General features: G+C 40.9%; 1 long non-coding RNA gene across 1 annotated transcript; it reads left to right on the top strand.

Moving 5' to 3' along the window:
* The first annotated feature begins 1,570 nt into the window (after positions 1 to 1,570).
* LOC140479477 (uncharacterized) lies at positions 1,571 to 26,721 on the top strand. The gene is made up of 3 exons (XR_011961056.1): positions 1,571 to 1,763; positions 14,090 to 14,230; positions 25,625 to 26,721. It is a non-coding gene; the product is annotated as an uncharacterized lncRNA (long non-coding RNA).

Consider the following 26,721-nt stretch of genomic DNA (forward strand, 5'->3'; position numbering starts at 1 on the left):
CTATTTGCACTAAGGAGGTTCCAATCAATACTAGGAAAGTTGAAGTCACCCATGACAACAACCCTGTTACTTTTGCACCTTTCCAAAATCTGCTTCCAATCTGCAGCTCTGTGCCTCTGTTGCTACTGGGGGGCAGGGGGTTGGGAGGGTGAATCTGTAGAGAACTCCCAATAAAGTGACTGCTCCTTTCCTCTTTCTGACTTCCACCCATACTAACTCTGTCAACTGATGCTCCTCAGCGACCTCCTTTTCTGCAGGTGTGATACTATCCCTGATTAGCAATGTCACTCACCCATCTCTTCTGGAAATAGTTTCACCTCTTTTCCAAATATTTTGCACTGCAGCAATCCTCATACCTAAAGACATAAGAGTGGAAATAGGCAATTCAGCCCAAATTCTCTACCATTTAATAAAATCATGGATGATCTGACAATCCTCACCACCACCTTCCTGCCTTTTTTTCATAATCCTTCGTTTTCTTACAGATTGAAAATGTGTTTATTTCAGCCTTGGATATACATAATGGCCCAACTTCGACAGCTCTCTGCAGCGATTAACTCCACAGATTCACTCCCCTCTGATAGAAAACATTCCTCCTTGTCTCAGTCCTAAATGCGTGACCCCTTATTTTGAGATTATGTCCTCTGGTAAAAGACTTTTCCCCAGGAGAAGCTGATCATCTAGTGTAACATATTTCAATAGTCACTTCTGATTCTTCTTAACACCGATGAATACAGATCCAACTTACTCAACTGTCCGCAAAAGGAAATCCCTCCAGACCAAGAATTAACGAAGTGAATGTTAGCTGAGCTGCCTCCTTCTTCCTTAGATAAGGGGACTAACACTGTTCACACTATTCCAATTGTGGTCTGACTAGTACCTTTTGCAGTCGTAGCAAGACTTCCCTTTTTTATATACTCCATTCCCCTTGAAATAAAAAACTAACCGTCCATTTACCTTCCCAATTACCTGCTAAACCTGGATGCCAGCCTTTTGTTATTCATACATGACAACCCCAAATCCCGGAATGCTGCAGTTTCTGCTGCCTTTCCTCATTCAAGTGATATTCAGCTGTTCCATTCTTACAGCCAAAGTGCATAACCTCACAATTTACCACATCATGTTCCATCTGCCAAACTTTACCAAACCACAGTGTGCATACAGTGCTTATTTTTCAACCCCTACAGCCACAACTATTCACTGACTCACTTCCTTCTGTCTTGCAGGTCAATGCGGCACACATCCGGATGTAGCAGTCCCTAACCAGCGGGGAACTTTTATGGCTGCACAGATTTGGTTCATTAGAGAAGGCAGTGCTTGCCAACATTGAAGTGGTAATGACTGATACTATGTCCAGTAATGGACCTGAAACCATCAAAGATGTCAATATTCAAAAACAAATCGGCACAGGGCTGAGGATGTCACTGACATATGCCATCTGTTCAGGAGAACATGGGTCCTTTTGACTTGGGAAGCAATCCAATGCCAAAAGCATTGAAAGTCATTGCAATATTGAATTCCTGTACTGATGGTCTTTCCAGAGTTCCACTCAGGACATATGTGGAATATTGCAGTTGGTCACTCACAAATTCATTGAGCAGATCAGCAACAGTTGAAGATTGTCAGGCCAACCATGATCTCAATGATGGCAAAGCAGATTCAATGGAACGAATGGCCTACTTTGACTCCTATGTTTTATCGTCTTAATGCACTATTTAGAAGTGCCAATGAACTTGCTACGTTCAATACACACCATAAGCCAGGTAACCAGAGCTGGGTGATTCACTGCCATTGCTGGTTTTCCACATGAGGAGTTGGTAATGCAATTGCACACTTTTGTTACTGAGAGCTCACTGGGATCAATCAGTGACATTCATTAGCTCATAAGGCTTTCACTTTTTGAATTTATAGCTGATCTGTGAAACATGTGATACAGTCATAGAGATGTATAGAACAGAAACAGACCCTATGCCGACCTAATATATCCCAAACCAATCTAGTCCCACCTGCCAGCATTAGGCCCATATCCCTCTAAATCCTTCCTATTCATATACCCATCAAAATTCATTTTAAATGTTGCAATCATACTAGCCTCCACCACTTTCTCTGGCAGATCATTCCATACACCTACCACCCACTGCATGAATAATTTGCCCCTCAGGTCTGTTTTATATCTTTCCCCACTTAACCTAAACCTATGCCCTCTAGTTCTGGACTTCCACACCCCAGGGAAAAAACTTTATTTATTTATCCCATCCATGCCCCTCATGATTTTATAAACCTCTATAAGATCACACCTCAGCATCCAAAGCTCCAGGGAAAACAGCCCCAGCCTATTCAACCTCTCCCTATAGTTCAAATCCTCCAACCTTGGCAACATCTTTGTAAATCTTTTCTGAATCCTTTCAAGTTTCACACTATCCCTTTGATAGGAAGGAGACCAGATTTGCACACAATATTCCAAAAGTGGCCTAACCAACGTCCTGTACAGTGCAACATGACCTCCCAACTCCTGTACTCAATACTCTGACCAATAACGGAAAGCAAACTAAATGTCTTCTTCACTATCCTATCTACCTGCAACTCCACCTTCAAGGAGCTATGAACCTGCACTCCAAGGTCTCTTTGTTCAGCAACACCATTAAGTGTATAAGACCTGCTATGATTTGCTTTCCCAAAATGCAACACCTCACATTTATCTTAATTAAACTCCATTTGCCACATCTCAGCCCATTGGCCCATCTGATCAAGATCCCGTTGTAATCTGAGGTAACCTTCTTCGCTGTCCACTACACCTCCAATTTTGGTGTCATCTTGAGGTGAAGTCCTTGATGTGAGCATGTGCAATCCAGGGAGCCCTCATGATTCCTATATCCTCATCCACTCATAAGTGTCACAAGTATTTGTTTCCCCACATCAACTGCAGGATTGGTGGCAGTGGACACTCACAGAAACCCCAGCTCATTTTAGCCCACTGGGGTATCCGCTAGACACCAATACCCGGTTATCCTCAGAGTCACCAGAAAAGTTTAAAAAATTTATCAAAATGCACAAAATACCCCAACTTTGCTTTTTTTTAAAACAACTCTGATTGACAGGATGCACACATCAGCTTTCTGTATTTAACAGAATTACTGTTTAACATAAATAATTGGATTCTCATTATAGATAAGTAATTATAAATTATCAACATATAACTATTAATTAAAACTCTAATCCATTTATAAAACTACCCCTATACACATATATAGATGGACCTAATAAAAAAGCATAGGCGTTATGGATGGGGGGAAAGGCTGAAAAGGCAGTTCAATGGTTCTTGTACACAGTGTTCACTGAGATAATCTTTTTGGCTTCTCAGTTCCTGTTGCCCTTTGATCCTCCTTGTCCAGGTACTTTCACTTGCTTACAGAGGCACAGATTGATGGGCTCACACTTAGAAAATCTCTGACTTATTGAGTGAAAGCAGCAGGTAAGGTGGAAATAGACTTGCTTTCTTCAGGGTTAAGGTGATTTTTATTGCAAGGAAAAGGATAAGTTGTTCGTTTTTGGAGATCTGCTGACTTCTGACCCACAAACTGTTCAGTTACCTGGGAGCCAATCATACAGTTGCTAGCCGGCCAAAGGACACGTCATTGACAACTGGTCACCCAAAATGCCCTTAAGACCCACACATTACTAAAACAAACTCATGATTTCTCATTTAGTTTGAAGATAAGGGAATTCTATCGGAGTTTTCACTTTCACAGTCCTTGGTAACACTTGTCCGTATCCTTCGAGAGGTAATTCAGTCATAAAATCATGGTATCATACAGCACAGAAACAGACCATTCAGTCCAACTCATCCAAGCTGACCAAGTTTCCCAAACTAAACCAGACCCAATTGCCTGTATTTGGCCAAATCCCTCTAAACCTTTCATATTCATGTACCTATTCACATGTCTCTTAAATGTTGTATTTTTACTCTGACAGTTCATTCCACATACAGGTCACTTTCTGTGTGAAAAAGCTGCCCCTCAGGTCCCTTTTAAATCTTTCTTCTGTCACCTTAAAAATACGTCCCTTGTATTGAACTCTCTACCCTAGGGAAAAGGCCGTTACTATTCACCCCTCATGGATGTTATGAGCGTCTATAATGTCACCCCTCAACTTTCTATGTTTCAGTGAAAAATTTCCCAGCTTATCCAGCCTCTTCTTATAACTCAAACCCTCCAGTCCCGACAACATTCTGATAAATCTTTTCTGAACCCTCTCCAATTTAATAATATCCTTCCTATAGCAGTGCCACTAGAACAAAAGTGACCTCACCAATGTCCTGTACAACCTCACCATGACACCTCAACTCCTATACTCAATACTCGAAGTAATGAAGGCAAGTGTGCTAAACACCTTTGTTTTACTACGCTGTCTGCCTGTGATGCAATATCCATGGAATTATGTACCTGTACCCCTAGGTATCTCCAGGGGTTCAGGTACATAATTCAGGGCCCTACCATTAACTGTAAAAATCCTGCTCTTGCTCATCTTACCTCAGATTTATCCAAATTAAACTTCATCTGCCACTCCTCAGTCCATTGGCCCAATTGATCAAACACTGTAAGGTTACAAATCGTTGATAACTTTCTTCACTGTCCACTAGTCCACTAATTTTGGTGTCATCTGCAAGCATATAACCATGCCTCCTAAATTCTCATCCATAACATTTGTATAAATGACAAATAATTGTAGAGCCAGCACTTATCCTTGCAGAACACCACTGGTCACAGGCCTCCAGTCTGAGAAACAACCCTCTACCACAACCCTCTGATTCCAACCATCAAAATAATTTTGTATCCAATTGGCAAGCTTTCTCTAAGTTATTCTTGGTTTTCCAAATTCACTTTTGGCTATATTTATGACTAGGCCAGCCAACTGTATTTGGCTTAAACAGGTCATCAACTTGTCTGAGATTCTTTTTTCATGTATTACTATATATCTTGATTTCTTCTAAATAAATGACAGTTATGAACATCAGCTACAACCTGATTCATAAGCCTTTGAAATGTAATTGAGGTGTCCTGTCATACAAAATGGCATCACTTGACATTGGTATAACCCACTTGATGTAACAAAAGTGGATATTTCTTTCATCTTTGGCACCTCGCCTCTTACTCTCAGCCTTCTCTTTCTCTTTCTTTTCTTCCTCAATTTGTTTGAACTATGCACTGAAGCATCTGTGAGCATCTCCTTAGTGAAATGAATGCAGCTAGCACAATGTTCCTTGCTGAGGTTTAGGGAAGAGATTTGTTCCTTGAAGACTCTGGTCAAATATGGTGTCCCACTAAAGGACCTTATCATCCTCCTCCTCCCTTTCCCAACTTTTCTGTCTCTGTCATCTCTGCTCATCCTCACCTACTGCAGCTCAAAGAGGATGGAAAAAACAGCAAACCTAACTGGCAGTAAGTGGGATGAGCAACACCCTTGACATCAAAATTAGGATCTTCACCATGTGCTCTTCCAATCGCTGTAAGTGTTACCAATTTCATTTTTACAAACAACCAAATATTTCACTTAATTCAGCAACAGCCAGACATTTCCTTCCTGATGTCAAATGCATATTGAGTGTTCTGCGTGTAAATGAAGGCATTCGTAAATATGATGAGAATGAAACTGGTGCCAATAGACTCAAATCAGCTTACAAACTAACTCATGACACGGTCTGCCTATCTTGCATAGTTCTTCAACATGCTTCCATATTCACAATACTGACCCACCTAAATAATGTCTCTGGAGGGTCTCTCAGCTGAAATATACAACTGGCTTTCTTGCCATTTTGGACCCCAAGTTATGCAGCCAAATTGCCTTTTCAATGTTTTGGTCGGGGTTGAAGCTCAGCCTGAAATGACATGATAAACATTTTGTTGTAAAGATGCAAACTGACAATGGCTTGTGTTCTCGAGCCTCTTCAATCTGAATGTGAGGAATGGCAAAGTAAAATACTTCAAATACAACAAGTTAATTAGGTCACAGTTACTGAACCATATAGAATACTAAACACCTCACAGTCTTCCCAGAGTGATCCAAGCAGCTGGCTTCATGAGAACACTCAATTTGTATTATTCTGTGTTCAAGAAAGATAAATGCAAGAGGTGAGAGATGACACCTGGAGAACATTGTAGCTGACAATGAATATGAGCCGATCTATGACATAGTTTCAATCTACTTACCCAACAGCCAGCTTAATCAGAAACTCTCAAGTGACATTTCAATGAGTATTACAACTTAAAATGCAGTGTTATGTCTATTCTCATCTAACTATCAACCTGTTGGAAATGAAACAGTTGCAGCAAATTGGTAAAACCTAATTTTATGTCAAATTGAAGAAAGCTCTGATAGAATTTCTTGTCTAAATTCAAACTGGGAAATATACATAAACTGCATTCTGTTGCACCAACGTGTATATTCCATGTTGTAAATGCCACATTAAGATGCTGATACTTCTCCAGTTGCAGTTTCTGGCAAGCAAAGGATTATTGGTTGTGCAATCTGAATTTTTTAAAGGGGCCTCCTAGATCATCTGCAGTGAGAACAATTTTCTTCACATGTTTAATGCTGTAAGGCTGTAAACACTGAAAACAGATTGCAGCTGTTCCTCCATGTACAATCTGCAAACATTTTTAAGAAAGCACTTTTGTCGTGACAGATACTGACAGCAAACAAAAGTTCCTCAGTTCAACAATGAATTGAAAAGGAGATCCCAGCGTTAAGTGACAGTCCAATGGTCAGCATTCTAAAAGTATACCCTGTGAGTTGTCAAAGTAATTGTAGGTTTTCACTTCGATTGCCTGGATGTTATCTCAGTTCCATCCTTCCAACTCGGCATCGCTCTCATGATCTGTCCTACCTGTCCATCTTCCTTCCCACCTATCCACTCCACCCTTCTCTCCAACCTATCACCTTTCCCCCCCACCACCGTCATCTACCTATCACACTTTCAGCTACCTTCCCCCAGCCCCACCTCCCTCCCATTTATCTCTCAGCCCCCTCAGCTCACAACCCATTCCTGATGAAGGGCTTTTGCCTGAAATGCCAATTCTCCTGCTCCTCAGATGCTGCCTGACCTGCTGTGCTTTTCCAGCACCACACTCTCGACTCTAATCTCCAGCATCTGCAGTCCTCACTTTCGCCAGGATATTACACTAAGCTCATTTTCCTGTTTTACAATGTTTCAAAATGAAAAATGCTTTATTTTACCAATTCCCACAGCATTTACTCAGATATTATATTTATTTTTATCAATGATGTTCCTAAACTCATGGTATAATTATGGCACAGAACGCAAACGCTCAGGCTATCAAGTCCATGATAGCTTTCTGCACATCGATCAATGCCATTCCCCCTACTAAGTCCACTATACCCTCAGCCCTGCATGTTTGTTTATTTCAAGTGCCAATCTAATCTCCTATTGGAATTATTGAACAGTCTCTGCCTCCTCCACCCTATGAGATAGACTGTTCCCTATCATTGTCACTTACTCCGTTAAAAATTCTTCCTCACATTCCTTTGGATCACATGCCCAAATCTTAAACTTGTGTCCCTTAGTTCTTGCAACATCAATTAATGAGATTAAACAGTTTTTTCTGTCCATCTTTCACTATCTTCTACATCTTTATCAAATCATCCCTCATTCTTCCTTACTTCAAAGTGAACAATCCAAAGGAAGAGGTGGTGAGTTGGTCATGTCATTGATTTATTAATCTAGAATTACAGGCTATTGCTCCAAAGACATGTGTTCCAATTCCAACAGACAGGGAAACTTGAATTCAATAAGATCTGGAAATAAAAGCTAGCCTAATGGTAACCATATAATCATCATCAATTGTTGTTAGAAACTCACCTGGTTCACTAATGTCCTTTATGAAAGGCAATATATTATCCTTATCTATCTGGCCTACATGTGACTCTAGATAAGTAAAAGTGAGGTGTCAGTGTTATGAAGCAACAGCATGTGTGTGCCAAACCATAGCCGAAACATGCAACAGGCAGGGACAAGCAGTGGACCAGATCTATACTCTCCAGTCCTGCCACATCTAGTCCTGAATAACAATGAACAGTTAAACAACCAAAAGGAGGTGGAGGCTCCACAAATATTTTTAGCCTCAACAGTGGAGGAGCCAAGCATTCCATGACAAACGACAATGCTTGGTTAAAAATCACACAACACCAGATTATAGTCTAACAAGTTTAATTGGAAGCACTAGCTTTCAGAGCACTGTTCCTTCATTATGTGGTTGATGAAGGAGCAGTGGTCCGAAAGCTAGTGCTTCCAATTAAATCTGTTAGACTATAACCTGGTGTTTTGTGATTTTTAATTTTGTTCACCCCAGTCCAACACCGGCATCTCCAAATCATGACAATGCTTGGAGTACTTACACTCACCTTCAGTTAGAAGTACCGAGTGGATGATTCATCTTTAATTCCTCCTAAGGTCACCAGAATCACAAGTGCCAATCTTCAACCAATTCAATTCATTCCACTTGGTATTGCATGATGGGCTGAATAGCCTCCTCCCACACCTAAATAATTGTCTGATTCTGAGTTCTAAGTTGGAATAGTGTGTAGAGAGGAATGTCCAGGTGGTGGTGCCCACATGAATCCACTGCAAAGAAAATAGGCCGCGACAACTATCTGGCAGTAGTGCTGAAGACATGTGTTTGAGATCTTGACGCACCCATAGCCTGTTCCATTACAGCAACAACAGTGCATCGACTGGACAATATGGAAAATTGCTGAGGTAGGTCATCTCCACAAAGAGCAGAACAAATCAAATCTGGCCAATTATATCCCTCTCACCTACTCTCACTTATCATTAAAGTGATAGAAGGGGTCATTCACCATGCTGTCAAAAAGAACTAACAAAGGAATAACTTACTCATTAATACACTGTTTGGGTTCTGCTGGTTCCATTCAGCTCCAGATCACATTAGAAACTTGGTCCAACCATGGACAAAAGTGCTGAATTCCAGAGGTGAGGTGAGAATGACTTGCCTTGACTTCATGGCGGTAGTTGACTGAATGTGGCATCAAGGAGTCCTAGTAAAGCTGTAGACAATGAAATCAGGGAAAAGCTCTTCAGTGGTCAGAGTCATACCTGGCACAAAAGGAGGTAGCAATGGCTATTTGACACCCAACTGAGCTCCGGGACATCTCTGCAGGAATTAAGTTGCCCAAAGTGTCCAGGGATGTGCAGACTAAGTGGATTAGCCATGGGAAATGCAGGGTTACGGGGATAGGATAGTTGAGGTGGGTCTGGGTGTGATGCTACTCAGAGAGTCAGTGTGGATTCAATGGGCTGAATGGCCTGCTTTTATACTGCAGGAATTATATGATTCATTAAATCCATATTGCCTCTTCTTACACCTTCTGCCAAAATGCATACCACATACTTCTCTATTCAATTCTATCTGCCCCTCTCTGTTCAACCTGCTAATCGATCTATTCTCTATCATTGATTGGTGTCATTCTCAATGTTTACCATGCCCCCAAGTTTGTTACCATCATCAAATTTACTCTGAATTCCAATATCTGAGTTATTCAAATATATGAAAAAAAGTAATGATCTGAACATTGACCTTTGGAGAATGTGACTGTTTACTATTGTACAGGCTGAAAAACAGCCATTAACCATAACTCACAATTTTCTGTCCCTTAGTCGATTTTTATCCAAGCTCCCACTAACTTTTATTAACTTTTATGCAGTGCTTAACCAAAAACTTTTAAAAACGTGTCCTAAAATGAAATTTTAAAATCAGTAACAAAACTGATTTTGAAATACTTTTCCTCATAATAAACATTCGCACTAAACCAAAAAGGAATGTTTACAACAGACAATATCGAATGTACAATTGACAATGAAAAGATTTTCTAAGTGGTCATAGTTTTTAACTGTAGTAATTTTATGGTAAATATAATCTGATTAAAATTGATAATGAGAGGTTGTCATGTTTTTAATAATGATTAACAATATGCCTTGTGAGTTGGTTGAATTATGATCAGCCAACACAAATGCTCATTTAAAACAGTGCTAAGTAGCAAATCTTCAGGTCTAACTGTGAATAATCATTTAGAATTTGAATTAATCACAGTCAGCAAGCAAATGATATTCATGGCTGTTTGAGAAAAGATAATGAATGTCAACTCTCCCAGCAGCAGAAACAAGACAGATACATCTCTTAGTCTCTCAGCACTTCTCAAAAACGAAACTTTTCCCAAATTCATTTCTTGGAAAATCTGCATGCAGCAATGGAAAGGAAATTTTGCAGAGGTTATCAAAGGAGCAACAGAAGTTAGAACTCTGAGATAAATTATGACAATGAACTGAAATAAAATGACAAGGAAGTCAAATAATTTCTGGAAGTGTTAACTGGAGAAGATAAAATAGCTTGCTATCTCATTTCTGTAATGAAGACCAGTACTCCCATCAAATTGTTCCACAGTGTACTTTCCAGGCTTCTGAAGAGTCATCACCAGAGCCAGTAATTTTCTTCACAATGCTACATTAAAAACATAATTAAATATCTTTTTCCATCTGCACACACCTACATCCTCTCCCTTAGCAGGAAGTGAAAGATTTTTTTCCAAATCGTGAAGCCAATTTTGATTGTATATAGTTAGCAATTGTATACCCACAGCCAATTAATAGACATAAAATAGAAAGGGAGTTCTATTGCAACAAGTAATGATTAAATGGAAGCTCTGCTTGAAGATAATACATGACAATACAAACTTCCTAGTGATGTGCCAGTACAATTTATTCTATTCTGTAGTAATGAAATATGATATGAACCTTTGAGGCAAAAGGGAGGATGGTCAGTCATTGGTACCTAAAGTTATTGAATTGAATTTATTGTCACATGTACCAAGGCACAGTGAAAAGCTTTGTCTTGCGAGCATTACAGGCAGATCACAGAGTTAAATAGCATAGATAGTAAATAATAGGTAAACAGAGGCAAAATCAAAAACACAAGTACAGACGAATGTTAAAAGCATGCTATTAAATTCAAAGAGTGTAGAACGATTGTAGGAAATAGGAAACTTAAATCTGCACGCAGGAGCTCGCAAGGAGTCGACCACATCTGGCGCCATCTTGTCCAAAGTAGCAACCACAGCTGATAAAAGGCCTGCACAACCTCTGTACATCATGATGATGTGAGATTGATAGGTCTTGATGCAAGATATGACCAAGTGCAGCATCAAGGAGTCCCAGCAAAAGCTGGGTCAAAAGCAAACAGGGAAAAGGCTCTCCACTGGTCAGCGTCATACCTGGCACATTGGCAGATGATTGTGATTGCTGGAAGTCAATCATCTCAGCTCTAGGTGCAGGTTCACAGTCCCTTAAAACTGGAGCTGCAGCTAGGGATGGCACGGTGGCTCCGCAGTTAGCGCTGCTGCCTCACAGCACCAGGGGCTGGGGTTTGATTCCAACCTCGGGCAACTCTCTGGAGTTTGCACATTCTTCCCATGTCCGTGTGGGTTTCTTCCAGGTGTTTTGGTTTCCTCCCACAGTCCAAAGATGTGCGGGTTAGGTGAACTGGCCATGCTAAATTGCCTATAGTGTTCAGAGATGTGTCGGTTAGGTGCATTAGTTAGGGACATGGGTTTGGGTGGGTTACTCTTTGGAGGGTCAGTGTAGGCTTGTTGGACTGAATGACTAGTTTCCACACTGTAGGGATTCTGTAGATAGGATAGTGGAAAAGGCATTTTGTATGTTTGCTTTTATTGGTCAGTGCTTTGAGTATAGGAGTTGGGAGGTCATGTTGCAGCTATACAGGCCATTTTTAAGCCACTTTTGGAATACTACATTCAATTCTGGTCTAATTGTTATAGGAAGGATATTGTGAAATTTGAAAGGGTTCAGAAAAGATTTACAAGAATTTTGCCAGGTTTTGAGGGTTTTAACTATAGGGAGAGGTTGAATAGGCTAGGGCTGTTTTTTCTGGTGTTGGAGGATGAGTGTTGACCTTGTAGAGGTTTATAAAATCATGAGGGACATGGATAGGGTGAATAGACAATGTCTTTTCAGATTGGTGTGGGAGTCCAAAGCAAGAGGGCATAGGCTTAAGAGGCAAAATATTTAAAAGGGACCTTAGAGGCAGTGTAATCATGCAGAGGGCAGTATGTGTATAGAATGAGCCAGAAGAAGTTGTGGAGGCTGTTATAATTGCAACATTTAAAACATCTGGATAGGTATATGAATGGGAAGGGCTTAGAGGGATATAGACCAAATGCTGGTAAATGGGACTAGATATCTGGTTGGCATGGATGAGTTGGACTGAAGGGTCTGTTTCTGTGCTGTACATCTCTATGGCACTATGAGTTTTTCAGGGTAGTGTCCTAGGTCTATCCATCTCCAGCTGCTTCATCAAAGACCTTCCTTCTATCCTAAGGAGGGACATTTACATTGTACAATGTTCAGCACCATTTGTGACTCCTCAGATAATGAACCAGTCCATGTCCAAATACAGCAAAACCGGGATAACATGCCTTGGGTTTAAAAAAACACAAGGAACATTTGCATCACAAAAGTGCTAGGCAATGACCAATTCCAAAATAAGACAATCTAACCACTACCCATGACATTTTCATTTGGTCAAAATGATAGAATTCCCAAGTGAATTTAATAAAAATACATAACCAGAAATGAACAATTGGCAACATATGGTCTGTAACATAATAAATAACAAATCACTTCAAGGTGCTTCACTGGAGCATTATGAAGCAAAGTTTGACACTTTGTAGAATGGTGAGCAGTAAACTTAAGCTGCAGACAGAGAGGTTCAGGGAAGGGTGCTAAGTTTAGAGCCTTGGCAGTAGAAGGCTCAGCCATCAATGAAAATGTAAATATAATCGGTATGACTGACAGAGCAGAATTGGAAAAATGCAGCTATCTCATATGTTTGCAGGGTCAGAGAAGTTTAGGGAGGATTCAATGTCACATTAGATTAGAGAGGATGGGAGGGCAGAGGATGTGAATGGGTTTAAAGACAAGAATGAGAACTTCCAAATTGAGGTGTTGCTTAACCAGGAACAACAGAGTCATAGAGGCATATAGCACAGAGCATTCAGCTCTTGAGTCCATGCCAGTCAAAAACAACTGCTTAACTATTCTAATCCATGTTCCAATACTTGGCCAATAGTCTTGTATGCCTTCGCAGCACTAATGTGCAAAGTGCAAGAATGACAAGTAATTGTTCAAGAAGGATATGGGGCAGCAGTGTTTTGGAAAGATTCTAGATCACAGATCAACACAGAAAGAATAAAGGAATAAGATTGAAATAAGATTTTCATAGTCTAGAACAAGGTCAGCAACTGGAATTACATATGGCCCATGGAAGACCCAGGTCTGCCTCTTTATATTGGACAATCAAACCCATTTTGAAGGTAGGCAAATGGCTTGTTTCATTTTCTTAAACATCATTTAAGCCGTACTCACTTAATAAATAAATTTTGAGTTAAAATCTTTAAAATATTGTGGAAATGTCTCTTTTTTGATTTAATTATTAACATTTGACTATTCTCCTATTAGCTCCTGCAATCTTGTGTGGTTGACTAAGCTTTAAAATATTTTTTCTTGTTACAATGGTTGCTGACCTTTCACCTAGATTAATAGAGTAGTCAGTATAGATATTGATGGACTGAATTGATTATGCATCTGCTATGGTTGGAGTCAAGATAAGAGTATTTAGAGTACACCCAAAGTGGGTTTGCAAAATATGAGAGTATGTGACATGTTCTATGATGTTAGATTGGATAAATATTTCATTTTGGATTTTAAGCAGAGTCATTTTGTGAAAAGGCAAGAAGCAAACAATACAACATGTACCTGCAGAGAGGGAAATCACTATAGCCAGGGAGCCATAGATGTAAGAATCTAATATCAGGAAGTTCACACAAAGCATGATCAACACTCAGAATGGACTTTTGAACAAAGGGTAAATACTAGGATAATTCAATTAGATGTTAAAATTCATGGACTGTAGGATGTTTTTGGTGATATGTTCAGATGGGCTGAATAATCTTATACATCTGCCATTCTGTGATTTGCCGACAGGTTTGTCCTTGGAGAAGAGGAGACTGGGGGGAGAACGTGATCAGGATGTAAATAATTATGAAAGGCATACATATCGAGAGACAGTACAGAACTTTACCTTCTTGGTTGAAGGACCAATGACTGGGGGAACATAGGTTTAAGGTAAGTGGCAGGAGGTTTACAGGTGGTATGAGGAAAAAAATGCATTTAGCCAGTAAGTGCTGGGAATCTGGAACACATTACCTGTCAAGGTGTTGGAGGCAGAAACCCTTATAACATTTAAGACATATTTAGATGTACACTTGCGATGCCAAGGCATACAAGTCTAGAAGCTAGGTGCTGGAAAGGGCGATTACAATAATTCAGACTGGATTTTGACTGGTGCAGACTCAATGAGCCAAAGGGCCTTTTTCAGTGCTGCAAATGTCTCTGAGTCTCTGTCTCGAAAATGGAACTCTGTTGAAAGTTTCTGTATCAGTCCATTTCAGCAACGGAGTCAAGACATCACAAACCTGGGATCAGCCGGGAAAGTGAATTTAAATACAAAATACTTACCTCCTGAATCAGTGGAGCAGAGACTGAAGAGGAGCTAAGTAGACATGGGGATGGCTGGGTAAATGAACAAACATATTCTAGTAATGGCTCCTCACAGACTGCATTAGGTAACTGGAATTGGAGCCAGATGAACTTCGGATCATTCAGGTGGCTGAGGGGGTAATAGAGACAAATTATAAGAAGGTAGTCACACCTAAGTTACAGTATAAAGCTGGGTGACCATTAGGAGAGTGAAATGACCATTTCTCTCAATAATAAGTATACCATTTTGGATACTGTTGGGGGGGAATGACCTACCAGGGGAAAGTCACAGTGGTCAGATCTCTGGCACTGAGCCTAGCTCTGTGGCTCAGAAGGAAAGAGGAGAGCAATAGTGATAGATTCAATGGTTAGAGGAACAGACAGGGGATTTTGTGGTTGTGAATAAGACTCCCGGATGATATGTTGCCTCCCAGGTGCCAGGGTCAGGAATGTCTTGGATCGAGTCTACAAGATTCGGGGTGGCAGAGTGGCTCAGCGGTTAGCACTGCTGCCTCACAGTACCGTGGACCCAGGTTTGTTTCCTGCCTTGGGCAGCTGTGTGTGTGGGGTTTGCACATTCTCCCTGTGTCTGCATGGGTTTCCTCCGGGTGGTCCAGTTTCCTCCCACAATCCAAAGATATGCAGGTTTGGTGATTTGGCCATGCTAAATTATCCATAGTGTTCAGAGGTTTGTAGGTTAGGTGCATTAGTCAGGGGATATGTAGAGTAATAGAGTAGAGGAACGGGTCTGGGTGGGATACTCTTCGGAGGGTCGGTGCGGACTTGTTGGGCCAAAGGGTCTGTTTCCACAGTGTAGGGATTCTACGTTAGTGGGATGCTTAAGGAGGAGGGCCAAAAGTTGTTGTACATATTGGTACCAATGACATAGCTAGGAAAAGGACTGAGAACCTGAAAAGTTAATATAGGGAGTTAGGTAGTAATCTCAGGATTGCTACCAGTGCCACGTGCTAGTGAGGCTAGGAACAGAAAGCGAGTGCAGCTGAACACCTGGCCGCAGGGCTGGTGTAGGAGGGAGGGCTTCAGATTTGTGGATCACTGGGATACCTGCTGGGAAAGGTGGGACTTGTACAAGGAGGATGGGTTGTACCTGAACTAGAGGGACACCAATACCTTCACGGGAGGTTTGCTACAGCTCTTCAAGAGGGTTTAAACTAGATTGGCAGGGGGATGGGAACCAGAGCTACGATCAGAGGAGGGGGTAGCTGGAGAACAGGCAGAGAGTCTGTGAGGAAGGATAGACCATTGATAGGGCAAAGTTGCAGTCAGTGTGATGGGTTGAAGAGTGTCTACTTTAACACAAGAAGTGTCAGGAATAAGTGTGATGAGCTAAGAGCATGGATCAGTACTTGGAGCTATGATGTTGTGGCCACTACGGAGACGCCAATATCACAGAGGCAGGAATGTTTGTTGGATGTTCCGAGGTTTAGATGTTTCAAAAGGAATTGGGAAGGAGGTAAAAGAGGTGGGAGAGTGGCATATCTAATCATGGGTAATATAACAGCTGCAGAAAGGGAGATCATCATAGAGTCATTATGGAAAAAATGGAGCAGTCACTTTATTGGGAGTTTTCTATAGAACCTCCCCCACCCCCCACCCACCCACCCCCAGTTAGCATCAGAGATACAGAGGAGCAGATTGTGAGGCAGATTTTGGGAAGGTGCAGAAGTAACAAGATTGTTGTTATGGGTGACTTCAACTTTCCTAATATTGATTGGAACCTCCGTAATGTAAATAGTTTGGATGGAGCAGTTTTGTCAGGTGTGTCCAGGAAGAGTTCCTGACTCAATATATAGATAGGCAGACTAGAGGGGAGGCCATATCGCATTTGGTGCTTGGCAACGAACCAGGTCAGGTATCAGATCACTTGGTGGGAGAGCAATTTGGTGTTGGTGACCACAACTCCCTGACCTATACTATAGTCATGGAGAGGAATAGCAGCAGGGGGTATGGGAAAGTATTTAATTGGGGAGGAGGAATTGCAATGCTATTAGGCAGGAACTGTGGAGCATAAATTGGGAACAGATATTCTCAGGGAAATACAAGCCAGAAATGTCAAGGTTGTTTAGATAACACTTATTGCGAGTGCTGGATAGGTTTGTTCCACTGAGACAAGGAAGGGATGTTAAGGTAAAGGAACCTTGGATGACAAGAGATGTGGAACATTGAGTCAAGAGAAAGTAGAAAGCTTACTTAGGGTTAAGGAAGCAAAGATCCAACAGGGCTCTAGAGGGTTAGAAGGTAGCCAGAAGGATCTGAAGAATGGACTTAGAAGAGCTAGAAGGCGGCATGAAAAAGCCTTGGTGGGTAGGATTAAGGAAAACTTGAAGGCGTTCTACACTTATGTGAGGAACAAGAGAAAGGCCAGAGTGAGGATAAAGCCAATCAGGGATAATGGATGGAACTTGTACCTGGAGTTGGAGGAGGTAGGGGAGGTCCTTAATGAATGGGTCATTGGCAGCACAGTGGTTCAGTAGTTAGCACTGCTGCCTCACAGCGCCAGGGACCCGAGTTCGAATCCAGCCTCGGGTGACTATCTATGTGGAGTTTGCACATTCTCCCTGTGTCTGCATGGGTTTCCTCCAGGTGCTCTGGGTTCCTCCCATAGTCCAAAGATGTGTAGGTTCGGTGAATTGCTCATGCTAAATTGCCCATAGAGTTAGGTGCATTAGTAAGGGGTAAATGTGGGGAATCAGTCTGGGTGGGTTACTCTTCGGAGGGTCGATGTGGACTAATAGGGCCGAAGGGCCTGTTTCCACACTGTAGGGAATCTAATCTATTCTGATACTTTGCTTCAGTATTCCTAACTGAGAGGGACCTTGTTGTTTGTGAAGACAACATGAAAGAGGCTAATACGCTTGAACAGGTTGAAGCTAAGGAGGAGGATGAGCTAGACAGTTTGAAAACATGAGGATAGATAAGTTCCCTGGGCCAGATGGGGCATACCCGAAGTTAGTACGGGAAGCAAGGAAAGAGATTACTGCGCCTTTGGTGACGATCTTTGCGTCCTCACTATGCACTGGAGTAGTACCAGATGATTGGAGGGTGGCAAATGTTATTCCCTTCTGCAAGAAAGGGAATGGGGTAATCCTGGGAACTACAGACCAGTCAGTCTTATGTTGGTGGTGGGCAAAGTATTGGAGAGGATTCTGAGAGACAGGATTTATGATTATTTGGAAAAGCATAGCTTGATTAGAGATAGTCAGCATGGCTTTGTGAGAGGCAGGTCATGCTTCACAAGCCTTTTGCTGAATTCTTTGAGAATGTAACAAAACACATTAATGAATATGTAGGTAGAGCAGTGCATGTGGTGTACATGGATTTTAGCAAAGCATTTGATAAGGTTCCTCATGGTAGGTTCATTCAGAAAGTAAGGAGACATAGTATACAGGGACATTTGGCTGTCTGGATACAGAATTGGCCAGCCTATAAAAGAAAGAAGGTGGCAGTTGATGGAAAGTATTCAGCCTGGAGCTTGGTGACCAGTGGTGTTCCGCAGGGATCTGTTCTGGGACATCTGCTCTTTGTGATTTTTATAAATGACTTGATTAAGGAAGTGGAAGGGTGGGTTAGTAAGTTTGTTAATGACACCAAGGTTGGTGGAGTTGTAGGTAATGTGGAGGGCCATTGTATGTTGCAACAAGACATTGACAGGATTCAGAGCTGGGCTGAGAACTAGCAGATGGAGTTCAACCTAGAAAAGTGTGAACTTATTCAGTTTGTAAGGTTGCATTTAAATACAGATTACAGGGTTAAATGCAGGAGTCTTGGCAGTGTGGAGGAACAGAGAGATCTTGGGATCGATGCCCATAGATCCCTCAAAGTCACGACCTAAGTTGATAGGGCTGTTAAGAAGGCGTGAGGTGTGTTTCATTAGCAGGGGGATTGAGTTTAAGTACAGTGAAATTATGCTGCAGCCCTATAAAGCCCTGGTTCAAGCACACTTGGAGTATTGTGTTCAGTTCTGGTTGCCTCACTTTTGGAAGGATGTGGAAGCTTTAGAAAGGCTGCAGAGGAGATTTACCAGGATGCTGCCTGGACTGGAGGGCATGCCTTATGAAGAAAGGTTGAGGGAGCTAGGGCTTTTCTCATTGGAGCGAAGAAGGATGGAAGGTGACTTGATAGAAGTATAGAAGATGATGAGAGGCATAAGAAGAGTGGACAGCTGGAGACTTTTTCCCAGGGTGGGAATGGCTAGCATGAGGGGGCATAATTTTAAGGTGATTGGAGGAAAGTTTAGGGAGACATCAGAGGTAGATGGGTGCATGGAATGCACTGCTAGCAGTGGGAGTAAAATCAGATGCATTCGAGACATTCAAGTGACTCTTGGATAGGCACATGGATGATAGTACAATGTAGTTTGACCTTAGAGTAGAATAAAAGATTGGCACAACATCGAAGGCCAAAGGCCCTGTACTGTGCTGTCCTGTTCTATTTTCAATGTTCTATGTTCAAAGTCATACATTATTGACAATGGCAAAGAGGGAAAGGCTAACTGGAATTCAATTCAGAAAACTCCAGAAAAGGATAAAGACAAAGCAATGTGGAGCGGCATAGAATCAATGACATATTAATCATTTCATGATCAGAAGTTAAGATCATGGACCAGATACCAATGCAAATTAAGAGATGATAATGGAAGCATAAATCACCTTCTCAACATCTTTCCCCAATTATCTTAATTGGAAAGATTTTTTAAAAACTGAACTGCAGTGCTTATTTATTAAGTTTTTAATATTTTCGATCTATGCAAAAGCAGCATCAAGGCTAGCTCATTGGTATTGATTAAGATGCTACCACCCACTTCCTTTTCTCAAGCAACAATTTTTTAAGCTTGCAGAAATGTATTATCCTTTAAACATCTAATATTTAAAGCAAGCTAAGTCTTCAAATCTTTTGAATGGACAAATGGCTAGAGTGTCCTGAACTGGTCCAGTTCACTGATCTGCAAATTCCATAGTCAACTTCGGGGTCCATTACATTTACCACACTCCAATTTTTGGATCAGAGCTTAAAAATGTGTTGCTGGAAAAGCGCAGCAGGTCAGGCAGCATTAAAGGAGCAGGAGAATCAAAGGGCTTCAGGAAGAAGGGCTGATGCCCGAAACGTCGATTCTCCTGCTCCTTTAATGCTGCCTGACCTGCTGCGCTTTTCCAGCAACACATTTGTAAGCTCTGATCTCCAGCACCTGCAGTCCTCACTTTCTCTAATTTTTGGATCCTATCCTGGTTTCCAGTAAGTCATTGAACATGCTCAACATGGTGTCACTCATTTCATCAATTAATTCCTTAATTATCAAAATGTGGAATGCTACTGGGTTGGATGACCTGTCCTCCTCCTGTCTCATCTGCTCCAACTTTGATTGTAACAGCTTCAGAGAATACCATCCATATGCTGCTATAAGCATGCTACTAGCTTGTCAGTTGCATCATTATTTGCCATTTCTATCATCCTTGCAAGCTCCTCACTGGAAATTAATCCCCTGCATTGGAAATGTGGCCATGAATATAGGCATAAATAAGTCATTTTAAAATATCTCCCATTACTTAGGTTACTTGAAATGACATCAGACTTGGCATGTTTCCCATGTTACAGTATTGCCATGACTCTCCTGGCTGGGTATAGGGCTTTTATATTGGACAGAGCAGACTTTCATCACAGCAGCATGGTTTACATGCTGAAGAGGTTCAAAGGGTAAGGTTTTAGTTGACTGATATCCAGTTCCCTCCTACAGCTCTGGAAATAAAATGTAACACCAATGTATGAAAATGAATTACAATCATACAAAGTATTGAAGCTAGTCAGGCCAGCCATAAAACTAGAATAAGGATGTTTAGATATCCTTAAATTACATGTTTAACAGAATTATCCCTGCTAATTTCCAACAATTTTGAAATGTTTAACATCAGAAGACAGGAGCATTTAGTCAATCAAATTATTACCGATATGTTATGATTAGACCCCCAGGCAATGTTCTTTAAGTTATTACCATACCAGAAAAAATACTCCAAATTATCAAGCACCAGGTGGGAAAGGATAAATTGGCTACCCTACTTTGTTCACTTGCCCTCTTGGTTGATTGCAACAAAGCTAATTTCCAAAAGCTGCACTCCCTGTGGATACCTTTTGCCGAGACCAAATGTCTTCATGTTTTAAAAGGAGCCACTTTAACTAGGCTTTCTTGAATGAACAAGAATGACTTTATTAGTTATTAAATGTGAGATGAAATAACATAGCACATGCGCCAAGTTTAGAAATGACACTAAGTCCAAAGAAAAGCTAAAAGATATATGAATCCATTTATGTGAGTCAGTAATGAAGAGTAGTTAGTGAAGTGTTTGTAGTTGAACAGTCGATTTCAGAACTCTTGGCTTTGCAGATTAGTTAAAATCCTTTGTCCTGTTTTCTTTTGTTGAGAGAGTCCTTCAGTTGTCCTGTTTGCTTGTGGATATCTTGTTGGCTAGCTGGTTACTAGCAAAAGAATCCTTTACCTGCATGCAGGGGTAACTAGTGAGGTGGTTATTTGATGCTGGCCTTCATAGCACACCAGCACCACAAACTGAGAAATACCTCAGCCCACTGGCAAACATGAGCACCTCTGCTCCCTAGCACACCTTCTTCTACTAGCAAACACAGACCAGGTTTGAACTGTCTTTTAAATGCTGTTTTTATGTTTCATTGAAAGGGAAAACACAAAAATATGTCTCACACCCAGAATGCTGTCTTTTCCCATCATGCTTATAGTCTGAGATAACTCCCAGGACATTACAGTTCCATTTGTAGGACATCTATTTGAAACTTCCTTGACACTTCATCAGATGTAACATTCCAGGATCTCTCCCTCTCTATGTCCCCTAATATCCTTTGGCTATATGTCATTTTTTTACATAAACAGCCATCTGTCATAATTAAAAGTTCAATATCTCTAAATACATCAGTGTTTTGATCCATTATCATGACATACTTCAGCTCTATTGTATTGAATCAGTAGTTGTAAGTGGAGCTTTTTGAAGAATTGTCTACTCAGTTTCATGAAGGTCTCTCTCAAACAATTTATATTATGGCAAAACAACATGCTTTCAGATCTCAGTTGAGGTAAGAGAGGACATGTGAAACACAAATAAAAATGGATTAGTCGCAGCATAGGTTATTGGTCAGCCCAAACAGCCATCTGTGATGTCTCAGTAATGAGACTTTGTTTGCAGCGCAGCTCCCTTTAACGGTTACAGCCATTATAGTAATTGAATGAAAAATGTATCCTACTAGACTTGTACACTTAACATAAAATGTCATCAGTTTAGATTTTGTAAGTGACGTTATCAATACAAACAAAATTATGGCCAGTTTTGCGCAGTGGGATCTGGTAAGCTAAACTAATACTTCCCAAACTCATTCATTTCAAGGCTTTACAGCTGGCAGAGAGAGGAAATTGGCAAAGTGGAAGGAATGAGGCTTATATGTAACTTTACTTGACAGTTTAAATAGAACATTTAAAAACATGGAACATTCAACTACATTTCCAAAGTAATTAAAAGGGACAACCAATGCATTTAATTGTTTACATACTCTGACTACATCAATAAGAGAGGTTTGCTACAGGTGAATTTTTTTGTTCTTTGTTGATCAGAAGTTAATTAAATAATGCTTAAATGCTCATACTGGTTGTTCACAACAGTTAATGAAGATTCATCAAATTGAATTACCATGATGGCTGAACATAAATTATATTTATATCATGATATTAATATCTTCTTCACACTATATTGGTTTCTGCTTTCTGCAGACATGAAAGAAATTCTGGATCAATAAATGTCAGCTCTGATTGCTCAGTTTCAATTTTATCCTGAAATGTGAACACCACACATTCCTCAATCATGTCAGCCATCTGTAACTTCACAATGTGGAGACTTACAGAAGTCTGCTTTGCTTGAAAGATCTCCTGTCCAATCATAACTGATATTAAAACAAAAGTAGAGTCTGAGGGAATATAGTGTGAAGGAGACTTCAGCTGAGTGAGGCAAAGACTGAGTGAGTGAACTGAAAGTTTGGTTCAATGGGAATTCCATGAAATGTGGGACAGAGGAGCTTTAAGTAAGGCTTACTACAAGAAGTAAATGCTCCAGAATGACAGGTGAGTGTGAGAGGGTAAAAAGCATGGGCCGAGAGGCCAATCAGCAGTGAGACCAGGAGCAGAGTGATGTCACAAACCACAGCATGATGCAAGTGCAGCTGTTTGTGAATAGGATTGGAGAATATTTCTAGCCTTAAAAGTAAAATTATATGATTAAAACTGGTGGTTTTTAAAAAAAATTATAAAGTCATTACAATAAATCTAAATTAATTAATCTATAAACTAAATGAATACAACCACTATGGCAGGATGTATGATGTGTTGCTGCTGTAGTAAGTGGAAGCTGCTGGACTACAAGCTGCTGGATCCAGAGCAAATGCATCAGGAGTAAGCTTCTGCAACTCAACGGACTTCAGATCCAAATTGAGAAACTAGAGCCTGAGCTACAGATATTACACCACATCAAGTTAAGGAAAGGTTATCTGGACATTTTTCTCCAGAGGACAGTCACAAGCCTGACTCTGGGTAATTCAAAATTGGTCTATGATCAAGGACAGGAGGTTGTGACTTCTGGTGAGGCAGGTTTTTGGGACCCAAGTGGTTGCATTTGAAGAACCTCAGTCCTTGCAACTGTCCAACATTTACAAGGTTCTTGCTGCTTGTGTGGAGATGAGAGTGGGTCCTGCAGGGATAAAGTATGTGATAGAGGATTGGGCAAATACTAGAAGATAAGGAGTTGGCTAATGGGGAGGATTGTCAGGCTGGCAATCTGAAACTAGTGGAATACCACAGAGATCAATGCTGGGGACACAATTATCTACAATATACCTTAATAATTTGGTTGAGGAACGTTTATTTGATTTTATTTAAGCTTTATTATCATGTGTACTCGAGTACAGAGGTACAGGAGTACAGTGAAAAATGTACCTGGGAATAATAATAGGAAATGACGTCACTACAGGAAATGACATCACCAACCTGAGGAAATCTAAACACATAAATAGAAAGTGGGCCATGCCACCAGTGCTTCATCTGGAGGCTCACTAATGATATTACCTAGTATGGTGACAAAATGTCTGAAATCAAACCTTCCAGCTCAGCGAGCAAACTTACATCCAGAACCTCAAACTGAGCTACAAATCTTCTCAAAACTTGCTGGTGAAAAGTATATAATGTCACTACACAAGCCTCCATCTTAGGTACAAAGACACTTAGTTACAAAATTTAGGTACAAATAGTAACAAGGAGAAATAAAGTTAAAAATAAAGCATTACCATTGTTCTTAGCACAAGTAGAATACTAAAAAAGTAAAATTAAAGGTTAACATTACAATCCTTCCTAGTATTAAGTTGGAAAATAAGGAATAAAGGTAAAGGTTCAACATTCTTCCTTAAGTGCATTCCCTGCTAGGGCTTGGAATCCTCCGCTTTGGCTCACTCTATGAGAAACCTCGAGCTTCCCGCTCTCAACACTGCAGGTTCTGAAGGACTGACACTTCAGGCTCACTCTAACCACATTGGGCTCAGGCCTACAGTTGCTTCAATGCACCAGACCTCCTGCTGAAACCACCCAGGACTCATAGCCGCTGCCACACTCCCCTCGATACCATTACTGCTGCTGCCTCTCTCTCCAGAACTTCAGAAGCTAAATTAAGAAATGGCGAGAGGCAGAGAGAAGAGAGAAAAAGAAGAATATGGTCAGCCTGGAGCGGATGAGTCTACCATGCTGATCCCACTATTTTGAATAGCTGGCTCACTCTGTCCTCTGCGTAGCCGGGTCGCACTCTTCTCTCCCCCGTGATCCCAGTCCGCCCTTCATCTCCTTCTGCTCCATGCTTTTGGCCCACTGTCTCCTGCTGCCACTGCCTTAAAAGGTCTTAAAAAGAAAGAAAAGAAAACACAAGAGAAAAAGGAAAACAATGAAACAAAGAAAACAGATGAAGGCAGACGAGCCCTGGACCAGGAACACAAACGCAGCGCCGCTACTCCACTGTGGGCATCTTGACTTTTCCCACAGTCTTGGTTTTTGAGTGTACTTGGAACGTGAATGAATTTGGAACATGAATGCAATATTGTCAAGTTTGTGGATGACTTAAAAATAGGTGGGTAGTCAAATATTGAGAATGACACAGAGCAACTCAAGAGGGAGATGGACAGTTTAAACAAGTGGGCACAAATTAGGCAGATGAAATGCAATGTGGGTAAATGTGAGGTTACACATTTGGTACGAAGAATAAAGGAGATAGATATTATTGAAATGGATAAAGACCACAAAAACAGAGGCAATTTGGAAGTCCTCATGCATGGATCACAAAGTACAAGCATCCAAATTCAGCAGGTAATAGAGAAGGCAAATTAACTGTTGGTTGTTATTTCAAAGCGAATGGAGTATAATAATATGAACGCAAAGACATGCTGTCATTGGAGGCACTCCAGATAAAGTACACTAGGTGGATTCTGGGTATAGAGGTTATCTTATGAAGAGATGGTGTGTAGGGTTGGCCTGTATTCATTGCAGCTTAAAATAGAGACAACTGGTTTGAAACATACAAGATTCTTAGGGGACGTGATAAGGTAGATGCGAAAAGGTTGTTTCCCCTTGTAATGACCAGAGAGCATAATTTCAAAGTAAGGGGTCATCCCATTAGGACAGAGACAAGGAGGGTTTTGTTTTCTCCAGAGCATAGTGAAACTATGGAAAGTTTTGCTGCAGGGGGCTGTTAAGGTTGGGCTGTTGAGTATATTCAAGGTTGAGATAGATATTTAATCAGCCAGGGCATCAAGGGTCATGGGAAAAAGGCAGGAAAGAAGAGGTGAAGATTATCCTGAGCAAGATTGGTTCTAAGGAAGGGTCACTTGACCCGAAACATTAACTCTGATTTCTCTCCACAGATGCTGCCAGACCTGCTGTGCTTTTCCCTTTTGTCTCTGATTTACAGGCATCTGAAGTTCTTCCAGTTTTTTATTTGAAGATTATCAGATCAGCTGTTATCGCGTGGAATAGTGGTCTACTTTTAATGGATGCTCGTTGGATGCTGCCTGAACTGCTGTGCTCTTCCAGCACCACTAATCCAGTGTCTACTTTTAATGACCTACTCCTGCTCCAATGTCTTATGATTATATGATCTAAGAACAGTGGTTGGTCATTCATCACGACTGTTTCCACCTCCCAAGCCAATTGTGGCGGATCAGTTTCTTAATTCACTTCCTCTCTTGCTTTTGTCTAACAAAAGCTAGCAACGTCTGCTTTGAAATTTTCAATTAACACACCTTCAGCAGATTTTTGAGCAAGTAACTTCAACATTTCCATTGCTCTTTGTATGTAGAAAAGCGTTTTGAAATCAGGATGGCTGTGCATGATATTCTTGAGCTCTAAGGCATCACTGTGTGAACAGATGTTTGGCACAGGGAGAGCAAATACATTAGAAAAATATTTTGAAAACAAAATAACTGTGTCGTTTTCAAGATTGTTACTAAAGGGATTAGGCTGAATTTATCCGGCTACAGCTGAAAATTTTTCTGGCTCCCAAAAATATCTCAGCCGACGTAGACACAAAATGTTAAGGAGCAAATTCCTGTCACTGACTTCGAAAACAATGAGTTGCCAGCCACAGCCAGTCACTTTCGAGTCAAGGAGACTCTAAGCAAAGGTGAGGTGCATCTCATAAAGCCGCGAAGGAGGATGGGTAAGAAAATCGGTGAGTCAGCCTGGGCCATTCTTGTGCACTTCCTCATGAACATTAATTCCAGAGGTCATCAAGTACACTGTTTTCCCAGCCTCCCAACCACAGGATGTTGTCTGGTGCTGGGACATAAAGAAGGGACCAACTAAGTGCCAAAACCTGAAAGGAAAATAAATAAAATATAAATATATCAGATGGTGCATATTGCCAAGATCAATGCCAAGAACATTGGAGCTGCCATCTCCTGTCATTGAAAATCTTTCCGGCTGATTTTCACACTGAATACTCAATTTTATTTTATGCTTA

The sequence above is a fragment of the Chiloscyllium punctatum genome, chromosome 7 (assembly GCF_047496795.1).
Source record: "Chiloscyllium punctatum isolate Juve2018m chromosome 7, sChiPun1.3, whole genome shotgun sequence".
NCBI classification, from domain to species: domain Eukaryota; kingdom Metazoa; phylum Chordata; class Chondrichthyes; order Orectolobiformes; family Hemiscylliidae; genus Chiloscyllium; species Chiloscyllium punctatum.